This window comes from Mastomys coucha, unplaced genomic scaffold, assembly GCF_008632895.1.
Source record: "Mastomys coucha isolate ucsf_1 unplaced genomic scaffold, UCSF_Mcou_1 pScaffold17, whole genome shotgun sequence".
NCBI classification, from domain to species: domain Eukaryota; kingdom Metazoa; phylum Chordata; class Mammalia; order Rodentia; family Muridae; genus Mastomys; species Mastomys coucha.
Window position 1 is genome coordinate 941,796 of NW_022196899.1, and position 12,329 is coordinate 954,124.

The following is a 12,329-nucleotide window of genomic DNA, read 5'->3' on the forward strand; positions in this document are numbered from 1 at the left end:
TTAGAACCATACATGCAAGCATCACCAAAAGAATACAAATAATACAGATTGTATTTTTTTAGAGAATTTCAGATGTAGAAGATTGAAAAGAAGAAATTGATACATGGGTCAAAGACAATATTAATTCTTAAATGTTCTTTTCTCAGTATTTTATGGCTATGAAGAGATACCATGGCCAGGATAACTCTTGTAAAGAAAAACATTTAACTGAGCTGGCTTACAGTATCAAGGGTTTAGTTTATTATCATAATGGTGAGAAGCATGAAGTCATACAAGCAGACATGGTATAAAAACAAGAGCTAAGAGTTTCACATCTTGATACACAAGTAACAGAAGACTGTGTGCCCCACAATGTATAGTTTGGACAGAGAAGACCTCAAAGCCTACCCCTTATAAGTGACACACTTCTTCCAACAAGGCTATATCTACTCTAACAAAGCCATGCCTCTGAATAGTACTGATCCTCATGAGCCAAACATTTAAACACATGAGTCTATGAGCATCATTCCTATTCAATCCACCACATCCCACTCCCTGGACAGGTAAGGATTGTAGCCGTAACATAGTCCAACTTAAAAAGTCCTCATATGCTATCATAGTCTCAAACTTGTCTAAAAGTCCAGAGTTCAAAATCTTTTCTGAGATTTGTACAGTCTCCTAAGTGTAATCACCTGTAAAATCAAGATGCAGATCACATATTTTCAACATATAGTGGTAGAGGATAAACATTACCATCCCATAATAGAGCAAAATAAGCTTAGTAAGTAAATACTGGTCCAAAGCAAGACCAAAAATCAGCTGAGCAAATTCCAAACTTTCATCTCCATGTTTAATGTCAAAATGTTCTTCACGGAACTTATAGAATGAATCTCTCTCCCCCTCCCTCTCTCTTCCCCTCTCTCTGCCATGTACCTCCTCTCTTCTTTCTGTCTCTCTCTATGCATCTGTGTATCTATCATCTATCTATCAATCTATCTATCTATCTGTCTGTCTGTCTGTCTGTCTCTGTCTCTGTCTCTGTGTCTGTCTCTATCTTTATATGGAATTTATTGTGATTATTTGCAAGCTCCACTCCAACAAATCCTACAGTCACCAGCTGTGAATGGAAAGTCAAGAATCTAGTAATTTCTCAGTTCACGAAGCTGGGTATCTCAGCTGGTCCTCTGTATCAACTGGAATCCTGAGGAAGGAGGTTCCAATGTCTGTAAAGAAGTAAATGTGCTGGCAGAGTAAAGGCAAACACAGAAAGAACAAACCCTTCCTTCAGAGCAGAACGTGTGACCCACTTTAAAGATGTGCCTCAAGATTTGGATCAAAAGGCAGTGTCTCCCAGCCTGAAGACCCAGAACAAAGGCATACTGTCGTCCTGCATCTTGATGCAGATCACAGGTATGCATGCCCTCTGTTTCTTCATTGAGAACAGCTATCACAGTTCCTGACACAAAACATCCAGGAAATCTGGGACACTATGAAAAGAACAGATCTAAAAATAATAGGAATAGAAGACATTGAAAATTTCCAGCTCGAAGGCCCAGAAAATATTTTCAACATAATCATAGAAGAAAAGATTTCTAATTTTTTTAAAAAGGATATGGTTATAAAGGTAGTAGAAGCTTACAAAACACAAAATAAATTGGGGCAGAAATGAAAGTCCCACTGCCACATAATAATCAAGCCAATGAAATACAAAACAAAGCAAACAATAAATATTAAAAGCTGCCAGGGTATGTATATAGGACAACTAACATACAAAGGCAGATATATTAGATTTACAGCAGACCTCCCAATGTAACAATCTAAAAGCCAGAAGCACCTTGCAGATTTCTTGAATATTGTAAAAGACTACAGAAGCTAGCCCAGACTACTATATCCAACAAAATTTTCAATCTCTATAAATGGAGAAAACAAGATATTCCATGACAAACTCAAATATAAATAGTATCCATCTATATACCTGGTCCTACAGAAAATACTAGAAGAAAAACTTCAACATAAGGAAGTTAACTGTACCCATGAAAACACTGGAAATAATCTCACACCAGAAAAGACATAATACAAACCCACACATGCACATACCACTATCACTAAAATAACAGGAATTAATAATAATTGGTTTTTTAAATTTCTCAATATCAATGGAATCAATTTCCCAATAAAAAGTTAAATGCTAAATGTAAGAATGTAAAATCAGGACCTTTATTTTTGTTGCATCCATGAAACATACCCCAACATGAAGGGTACACACTACCTCAGAGTAAAGAGTTAAAAAAGATTTTCCAAGCAAATGAACTCAAGAAGCAAGCTTGTGTAGAGATTTTAATATCTACCAAAATAGATTTCCAACCAAAGTTAACCAAAAGAGATGGAAAGGGACATTTTATACTCATAAAAACACTCAACCAAGACGGTATCCTAGTCCTAAACATCTATGTCACAAATGCAAGGGTACTCATATTTTTTATTTTTTTTTTTTATTTTTTGAGACAAAGTTTCTCTATATAGCCCTTGCTTTCCTGGGACTCACTCTGTAGACCAGGCTGGCCTTGAACTCAGAAATCTGCCTGCCTCTGCCTCCCAAGTGCTGGGATTAAAGGCATGTACCACCACTGTCCTAAGAGCACCCACATTTATAAAGGGAGCATTACTAAGCTTAAATCACATATTGAACACCACTGAACACATATCAGTAGTGTGAAACTTCCGTACCTCACTCTCATCAATGAACAGTTCATTAACACAGAACCTATACAGAGAAAAAAATGGAGCTCACAGATGTTTTGAACCAAATGGATATAACACATATCTACAGGAAATTCACTAAAACACAAAAGAATGTATCTTTGTCTCAGCACTTCATGAGACCTCCAAAATACAGATTTAAGAAAATTGAAAAAAAAAAAAAAACACCCTGTATCCTTCTTATCAAACTACCATGGATTAAAGCTGGACTTCAACAACAGTAGAGAAAAACAGAACACCCACAAACTCATGAAAACTGAACAACTCTTTACTAAATGACCTCCAAAGGATGAAATAAAAAATAAATTAAATATTTCCAAGAATTCAATGAAAATGAATGTACAACTTATTCTAACTTATAGGATACAGTGAAAACAGGGATAAGAAGAAATTCCATAGAAGTAAAGTGCCTTCATACTAAATTCGAGGGATTTCATACTAACAATTTAAAAGCACACCTAAAAGCTCTTGAACCAAAAAGAAACAAATATACGCAAGAGGACTAGGCAGCAGGAAATAATCAAATTCAAGGCTGACATCAATAAAATAGACACAAAGAGAATACACAAAAAAAATCAATAAAACGAAGAGTTATTTCTTTGAGAAAATCAACAAGATAGCCAAACCCTTAGCCATAGTAGCTAAAAGGTAGAGAGACAATATCCTAATTGACAAAATCAGAGATGAAAAGGAGACATAACAACAACAACAACAACAACAACAATGACACAAGAACATCCAAACAATCAAGAGAGATGTAAATCTCTCTTCAAAAACCTGTACTCTATAAAATTTGAAAATCTCAAAGAAACATACCTATTCCTTGATAGGTACCACTTACCAAAGTTAAGTCAAGATCAGATAAACAATTTAAGTAGGACTATAACCCTTAAGGAAATAGAAGAAAGCCTTTAAAAAAAATCTCCCAACCAATAAATAAGAAAAGAAAGAAAGAAAGAAAGAAAGAAAGAAAGAAAGAAAGAAAGAAAGAAAGAAAGAAAGAAATCCTCAGGGCCAGAGTGTTTTAGGACAAATTCTACAGAACATTCAAAGAAAAAGTAATGCTCCTCAAATTATTCTACAGAATATAAACAGAAGGAACACTGCCAAATAAAATACTTGCACACTGAACCAAAGAATACATCAAAAGGATTATCTACCAGTGTCAAGTAGGCTTCATTCCAGAGATGCAGGGATGGTTCCATATAAGAAAATCTGCCAATATAGTCCATAATGCAAACAATCTGGAAAAGATAAGGACCCTCTCATTAGAAGCTGAAGAAGTATTTGACAAAAATCCAACACCCCTTCATCATAAACGTTTTAGAGAGATCAGGGAATTGTCACCACCTAAATATCATAAAGGCAATATATAGCAAGCTGGTATCCAATATCAAATTAAATAGAGCGTAATTTAAAGCAATTCCACTAAAATCAGGGAGGAAAAAAGGCTATGTACTCTGTACATATCTATTCAATATATAACTCAAAGTTCAAGCTAGAACAATATGATAACTAAAAGTGGCCAACTGGATACAAATTGGAAAGGAAGAAAGCAAAGTGTCACTCTTTGTATATGATATCATAGTATCTAAAAGTGACCCCAAAAATTCTACCAGGGAAATCCTAGAGCTGATAAACACCATGAGCAAAGTGACTGGATACAGGATTGCCACACACATACACACACATGAGCACACACACACACACACACACACACACACACACAGTAGCCCTCCTATATACAAGTGATAGATGGATAAAAAAGGTATCAGGAAAATAAAACCCTTCATAATATCCAAAAATAGTATAAAACATCTTTGGATCACTATAACCAAACAAGTGAAGGATTTGTAGGACAAGAACTTCAAGTCCTTGAAGAAAGACTATGGAGAAGATATCAGAAGATGTAAAAATACCACATGGTCGTTCTTGTAGGACTCCTAACAGTGGGAGCTGTGGTTGTCTCTGACTCTTTTGCTAGATTATTGGGATGCTTTTCCTAATTATTGGGTTGCCTAACCCCAGCCTTGTTATAGGGAAGGTGCTCAGGCTCACTGCAACTTGATATGCCATGTTTGGTTGATATCCATAGAAGGCCTGCTCTTTTCTTAATAGAAAGAGAATTTGGGTGGACAGGGGCAAGGGAACTAGAAGAAAAGGAGGGAGGAGAAACCGCAGTCAGGATATAAAAAACGTGATGGTAAAAGTAAAAGCTCAGGAGTGCTACATTGAATAGGTAAGGAGAGAGTGGGCAGCCTTGTCTAGTCCCTGGTTTTAGTGAGATTGTTTCAGGTTTTTCTCCATTTAGTTTGATGTTGGCTACTGGCTTGCTGTATATTATTTTTACTATATTTAGGTATAGGCTTTGAATCCCTGATCTTTTCAAGACTTTTATCATGAAGGGGTATTGGATTTTGTCAAATACTATCCCATAATACAGAAGTGGATGCTCACAACCATCTATTGGACTGAGCATAGGGTTTCCAATGAAGAAGCTAGAGAAAGGACCCAAGGAGCTGAAGGTATTTGCAGCCCCATAGGAGGAACAACAATATGAACTAAGCAGTACCCCCAGAGCTCTCAGGGACTAAACTACCAACCAAACAGTACACATGGTAGGATTCATGGCTCTACTGCATATGTAGCAGAGAATGGCCTGGTCTGTCACCATTGGAAGGCAGGCCAGTGGTCTAGTGAAGGCTCTGTGCCATAGTGTAGGGGAATGCCAGGGCCAGGAAGCTAGAGAAGGTGGGTTGGTGAACAAGGGGAGGATGGAAGGAATAGGATTTTTTTTGGAGGGGAAAATAGGAAAAGGGAGAACATTTGAAATTTAAATAAAGAAAATATCTAATAAAAAATAAAAAATAAATAAAAGCTCTGATTTTCTTTTCTGGTGACTGTCGAAGGCTGGACCAGCCAGGAGGAAACAGGATTCAGGAGTGGTGTAGCAGCTGGGATATGGTTCTTCCAGTTTCTATCTGCACCCAGGAGCTGTGGCTGTTCCTCAACCCTCTCTGTATGTGTCCTGCCAGGAGTGCTGACACAGGCTTACAGGTCCACAGGAGAGAAAAGCTAAAGACCAACTAACACCAGAGATAACCAGATGGCAAAATGCATGCTCGAGGACCTTATCAACAGAAAACAAGGCTACATGATATCATCAGAACTCGGTTCTCGCACAACAGGAGGTCCCGGATAACCCCAATACACTAGAAAAGCAAGATTTGGATTTAAAATCACATCTCACAATGCTGATAGAGGACTTTAGGAAGGACATAAATAACTCTCTTTAAGAAATACAGGAGAACACAGGTAAACAGTCATAAGCCCTTAAAGAAGAAACACAAAAAGCCCTTAAAGAACTACAGGACAACGCAATAAAACAGATGAAGGAATTAAACAAAACCATCCAGGATCTAAAAATGGAATTAGAAACAATAAAGAAATCACAAAGGGAAACAACTCTGGAGATGGGAAAACCTAGGGAAGAGATCAGGAGTCATAGATGCAACAGAATACCAACAGAATACAGTTGGAAGAGAGAATCTTAGGGGCAGAAGATAACCATAGAAAACCTGGACACAACAGTCAAAGAAAATGTGAAATACAAAAAGCTCCTAACCCAAAATATCCAGGAATTCCATGACACAATGAGAAGACCAAGCCTAAGGATAACAGATATGGAAGAGAATGAAGATTCCCAACTAAAAGGGTCAGTAAAAATTGTCAACAAAATTATAGAAGAAAACTTCCCTAATGAGAACATGCCCATGAACATACAAGAAGCCCACAGAACTCTAAATAGATTGGACCAGAAAAGAAATTCCTCCCATAACATAACAATCAAAACACCAAATACATTAAACAAAGAAAGAATTTTAAAGCAGTAAGGGAAAATGGTCAAGTAACATATAAAGGCAGGCTAGTCAGAATTACACTAGACTTCTCACCAGAGACAATGAAAGCTAGAAGATCTTGGGCAGATGTCATATAAACCCTAAGAGAACAAAAATGCTAGCCCAGGCTACTATACCCCATAAAACTCTCAATTCTCATAGATGAGAAAACGTTCTTCCTCATAGATGGAGAAAATAAGGTATTCCATGACAAAACCAAATTTATACAATATATTTCCACAAGTTCAGCCCTTGAAAGGATTATAAATGGAAAACTCCAAACCTAAGGAGGGAAACTACACTCTAGAAATAGTAAGAAAATAATCTTTTTTTAACAAACCAAAAAGAAGATAGCCACATAAACATTCCACTCTAACAACAAAAATAACAGGAAGCAGCAATGACTTTTCCTTAATATCTCTTAATATCAATCGACTCAATTCCCCAATAAAATGATGTAGACTAACAGACTGGATACATAAATAGGACCCAACATTTTATTGCATACAGGAAACCTACATCAGTGACAAAGACAGACAAAGGCTGGAAAACAATTCTCCAAGCAAATGGTCTCAAGAAACAAACCAGAGTAGCCATTATAATATTGAATAAAATTGACTTTCAACTTAAAGTTATCAAAAAGATAAGGAGGGACACTTCATACTCATCAAAGTTAAAATCTACCAAGATGAACTTTCAGTTCTGAAAATCTATGCTCCAAATGCAAGGGCACCCACATTCATACAAGAAACATTGCTAAAGCTCAAAGCCCACATCTAACAAATAGTAGGAGACCAACACCCCACTCTCAGCAATGTACAGATCATGAAAACAAAAACAAAACAGAGACACACTGAAACTAACAGAATTTATGAACCAAATGGATTTAACAGATATCAATAGAACATTTTATCCTAAAGCAAAAGTATATACTTTCTTCTCAGCACCTCATGGTACTTTCTCCATGATCATATAATTGGTCAAAAAACAGGCCTTAACAGATACAAGAAGATTGAAATAATCCCATGCATTCTATCAGATCATATGGGACTAAGGTTGTTCTTCAACAACAACAAAAATATTAGAAAGCTCACATACCCCTAGAAGCTGAAGAACACTCTACTCAATGTTAATTTGGTCAAGGTAGAAATAAATAAATTAAAGACTTTTTAGAATTTAATGAAAATGAAGCCACAATATATGTAAACATATGGGACACAATGAAAGCAGTGCTCAAAGGAAAACTCATAGCTCTGAGTATCTCCAAAAAGAAACTGTAGAGAGCATGCATGAACAGCTTGATAGAAAAACAGAAAGCTCTAGAACAAAAAGAAGCAAATAGGTCCAATGGGAGTAAAAAGTAGAAAATAATGAAACGGGATGAAATCAACCAACTAGAAACAAAAAGAACTATACAAAGAATAAACAGAACCAGTAGCTGGTTCTTGGAAAGAATCAATATAGATAAATCCTTAGCCAAACTAACCAAAGGGCACAGAGACAGTGTCCAAATCATAAAAATCAGAAATAAAAGGAAGACTTAAAAATGGAAACTAAGGAAATGTAAAAAATCATCAGATCCTACTACAAAAAGTCTATACTCAACAAAACGGGAAAATTTGAATGAAATGAACAATTTTCTAGACAGATGCCACATACTAAACTTAAATCAGGATCAGATAAATGATCGATACAGGGTCACAACCCCTAAAGAAATGGAAGCAGTCATTAATAGTCTCCAAACCAAAAAGACCCAGGACCAGATTGACTATCAGACCTTCAAGGAAGACCTAATACCTATATTCTGCAAACTATTCCACAAAATAGAAATGGAAGGAACACTACCCAATTCATTCTATGAAACCACAATTACTGATACCTACACTACACAAAGACCCCAAAAAGAAAGAACTTCAGAACAATCTGTCTTATGAACATCGATGCAAAAATACCCAATAAAATTCTCACAAACCGAATCCCTGAACACATCAAAACTAATCATCCATCATGAGCAAGTAGGCTTTATCCCAGAGATGCAGGGAGGGTTCAATATAAGAAAATCCATCGATGTAATCCACTATATAAACAAACTCATAGGAAAAAAAGACATTATTATTTCATTAGATGCCTAGAAAGCATTTTACAAAATCCAACACTCCTTCATGATAAAAGTTCTGGAAATATTAGGAATTCAAGGCCCATGGAGTCAAGATATCACTATTTGCAGATGATATGATAGTATACTTAAGGGATCCCAAAAATTCCACCAGAGAACTCTGAAAGTTGGTAAATAAATTGAGCAAAGTGGCTGGATATAAAATTAACTCAAACAAATCAGTGGCCTTCCTCTACTCAAAGGATACACAGACTGAGAAAGAAATTAGGAAAACAACCCTATTGACAATATGCACAAATAACATAAAATATTTTGTTGTGACTCTAACTAAAAAAGTGAAAGATCTGTATGACAGGAACTTCAAGCCTCTGAAGAAAGAAATCAAAGAAGAACTCAGAAGATGGAAAGATCTCCCATGCTCATGGATTGGCAGGATTAATATAGTAAAAAATGGCCATCTTGCCAAAAGCAATCTACAGATTCAATGCAATCCCCATCAAATTCCAACTCAATTCTTCACAGACTTAGAAAGAGCAATTTCCGAATTCATCTGGAATAACAAAAAAACCCAGGATCGCGAAAACTATTCTCAGTAATAAAGAACTTCTGGGAGAATCATAATCCCTGACCTCAAGCTGTACCACAGAGCAATCGTGATAATAACTGCATGGTATTGGTACAGTGACTGGCAGGTAGATGAATGGAATAGAGTTGAAGACCCAGAAATGAAGCCACAAACCTATGGTTCTTAGAATTTTGACCAAAGAGCTAAAACCCTCCAGTGGAAAAAAAGACAACATTTTCAAAAAATGGTGCTGGCTCAACTGGTGGTTATCTTGTAGAAGAATGCAAATCAGTCCATTCTTATTTCCTTGTGGAAAATTCAAGTCTAAGTGGATCAAAAACCTCCACATAAAACCAGATACACCAAAACCAATAGAAAAGAAAGTGCACAAGAGCCTAGAGGACATGGGCACAGGGGAACATTTCCTGAATAGAACACCAATAGTTTGTGCTCTAAGATCAAGAATTGACAAATGGGACCTCATTAAACTGCAAAGCTTCTGTAAGGCAAAGGACACTGGCAATAGGACAAAATGGCAGCCAACAAATTGGGAAAAGATCTTTACCAATCCCATATCTCATAGAGGGCTAATATCCAATCTATATAAAGAACTCAAGAAGTTAGACTACAGAGAACCAAATAACCCTATTAAAAATGGGGTACAGATATAAACAATGAATTCTCAACTGAGGAATACTGAATGACTGAGAAGCACCTAAAGAAATGGTCAACATCCTTAGTCAACAGGTCAATGCAATCAATACAACCCTGAGATTCTACCTCTCACCAGTCAGAATGGCTAAGACCAAAATCTCAGGTGACAACAGATGCTCGCGCGGATGTGGAGAATGCGGAACACTCTTTCATTGCTGGTGGGATTTCAAGCTGGTACAACCACTCTCAAAATCAGTCTGATAGTTCCTCAGAAAACTGAACATAGTAGTACCTCAATTCCCCACTATACCATTCCTGGGCACATACTCAGAAGATGTTCCAACATGTAATAAGGACATATGCTCCACAATGATCATAGCAGCCTTATTTATGATAGTCAGAAGCTTCCGAGAACCCAAATGCCCCTCAGCAGAGGAATGAATACAGAAAATATGGTACATTTACATAACGGAGTACTAGTCAGCTATTTAAAAACAATGAATTCTTGAAATTCTTAGACAAATAGATGGAACTAGAAAATATCATCCTGAGTGCAATAACCAGTCTTAAAAGAGCACATATGGTTTGCACTCACTGGTAAGTGGATATTAGCCCAGAAGTTAGGAATACCCAAGATATAATTCACAGACCATATGAAGCTCAAGAAGGAAGACCAAAGTGTAGATACTTCATTCTTTCTTAAAAGGGGGAACAAAACACCCATGGGAGGAGATACAGGGACATAGCGTGGAGTAGAAAGGAAGGCCATCCAGTTACTGTCCCACCTGGGTATCCAGTTGCCTAACCCAGATACTATTGTGGATGCCAACAAGTTTGAGCTGTATTAAGTGTGAAAGTAATGATGGGTGAAAAGGGAAAAAAATCTAAAAATATTTGAATTTGTAGGATTTGAAAGGCATGAATATGCATATAAAGCTGTGAATGAGATGAATAGAAATGAGCTTAATCGAAAATAGATCTGTGTTGGTTGATCTCACAAGAAAGTAGGGACTTAAGCCAAAATTGAGCAGATGAAACAAGATAGGATCACCAGATATAAGGGTGTGAACCTTCATGTAAAAAATTTGATGATGGTATTGATGACGAGTGTCTCTGGAAAGAGTTTTCTCCATTTGACACAATAACCAGTGCAAAAGTAATGGTGGAAGGTGGGCACAGCAAAGGGTTTGGTTTTGCATGTTTCTTATCCCATGAAGAATCCACTAATGTAGTTACAGAGATGAATGGTAGAATTGTGGCCAGGAAGCCACTGTATGGAGCTTTAGCTCAGTCCCAAGAAGAGTGCCAGGCTCTCTGCACTAAACAATATAATCAGTATATGCAGAGGATGGCAAGTGTATGAGCTGTGCCCAACCCCTAAGAGCTAGCACCTCCTTCAGGCTACTTCATGACCGCTATCCCAAAGACTCAGAACCGTGCTGCACGCTATCCACCTAGCCAACTAAAACCAAGTACTCGCTGGATTACCCAGGGAGCCAGACCTCATCCATTCCAGAATATGCCTGGTGCTATCCACCCTGGTGCTCCTAGATCACCAGTTAGCAAGGTGAGACCAGCTTCCTCACAGGTTCCATGAGTTATGTCAACCACAGCGTGTTGTTAACACATCAACATAATAGATCCAAGTCTTAAAGCTGCTGCTGCTGCTGCAGCCACTCCTGCTGTTTGCACTGTTCCCCACGATAAAGACACTGTGGGGGTCCACAATCCCCAACAACATCCGTCTTAGTGCACGGGCACAAGTTACCATGCAACAGCCTGCCATTCATGTTCAAGGCCCAGAACCTTTAAGTGCTTCCAGGTTGGTATCTGCGCCCCTGCAAGAGCAAAAGCAAATGTTGGATGAATGGCTATTTCCTCTTATTAAAGACGTATACCCTTCTCTTCCTGGCAAAATCACTGGCATGCTATTGGAGATTGATAACTCAGAATTACTTCACATGCCTGAGTCTCCAGAGTCTTTCTGCTCAAGGGTTGATGCTGTTGTAACTGTACTACAAGCTCACCAAGTGAAAGAGGCTGCCCAGAAAGCAGTGAACAGTGCCACTGGTATTCCAACTGTCTAAATTGATCAGAAACCACGAACAGAAGCTCATACTTCACTGAAGAAAAATATCTTAGACATCAAAAAAAAAATATTATGAAAAAATGCAAAATATAAAAAAAATAAAAAAGGAGAGGAAACTTGAACCTTATATACCAAGCAAATGCCAGGTCTAGCAAATAATGCTAGTCCTAGATTACTTGAGTTAAAACAACAAAAAATTAATAGAACACCCACATACACGTGGAAGCTTAACAACACTCTACTCAATGATAATTTGGTCAAGGAAGG

The 12,329-nt window shown here is 37.4% G+C and overlaps 1 pseudogene; it reads left to right on the forward strand.

The window, feature by feature from the left end:
- The window catches only part of LOC116094837, a 41,353-nt pseudogene extending 29,293 nt beyond the window's left edge, over positions 1-12,060 (forward strand).
- The last annotated feature ends 269 nt before the right edge of the window (positions 12,061-12,329 follow it).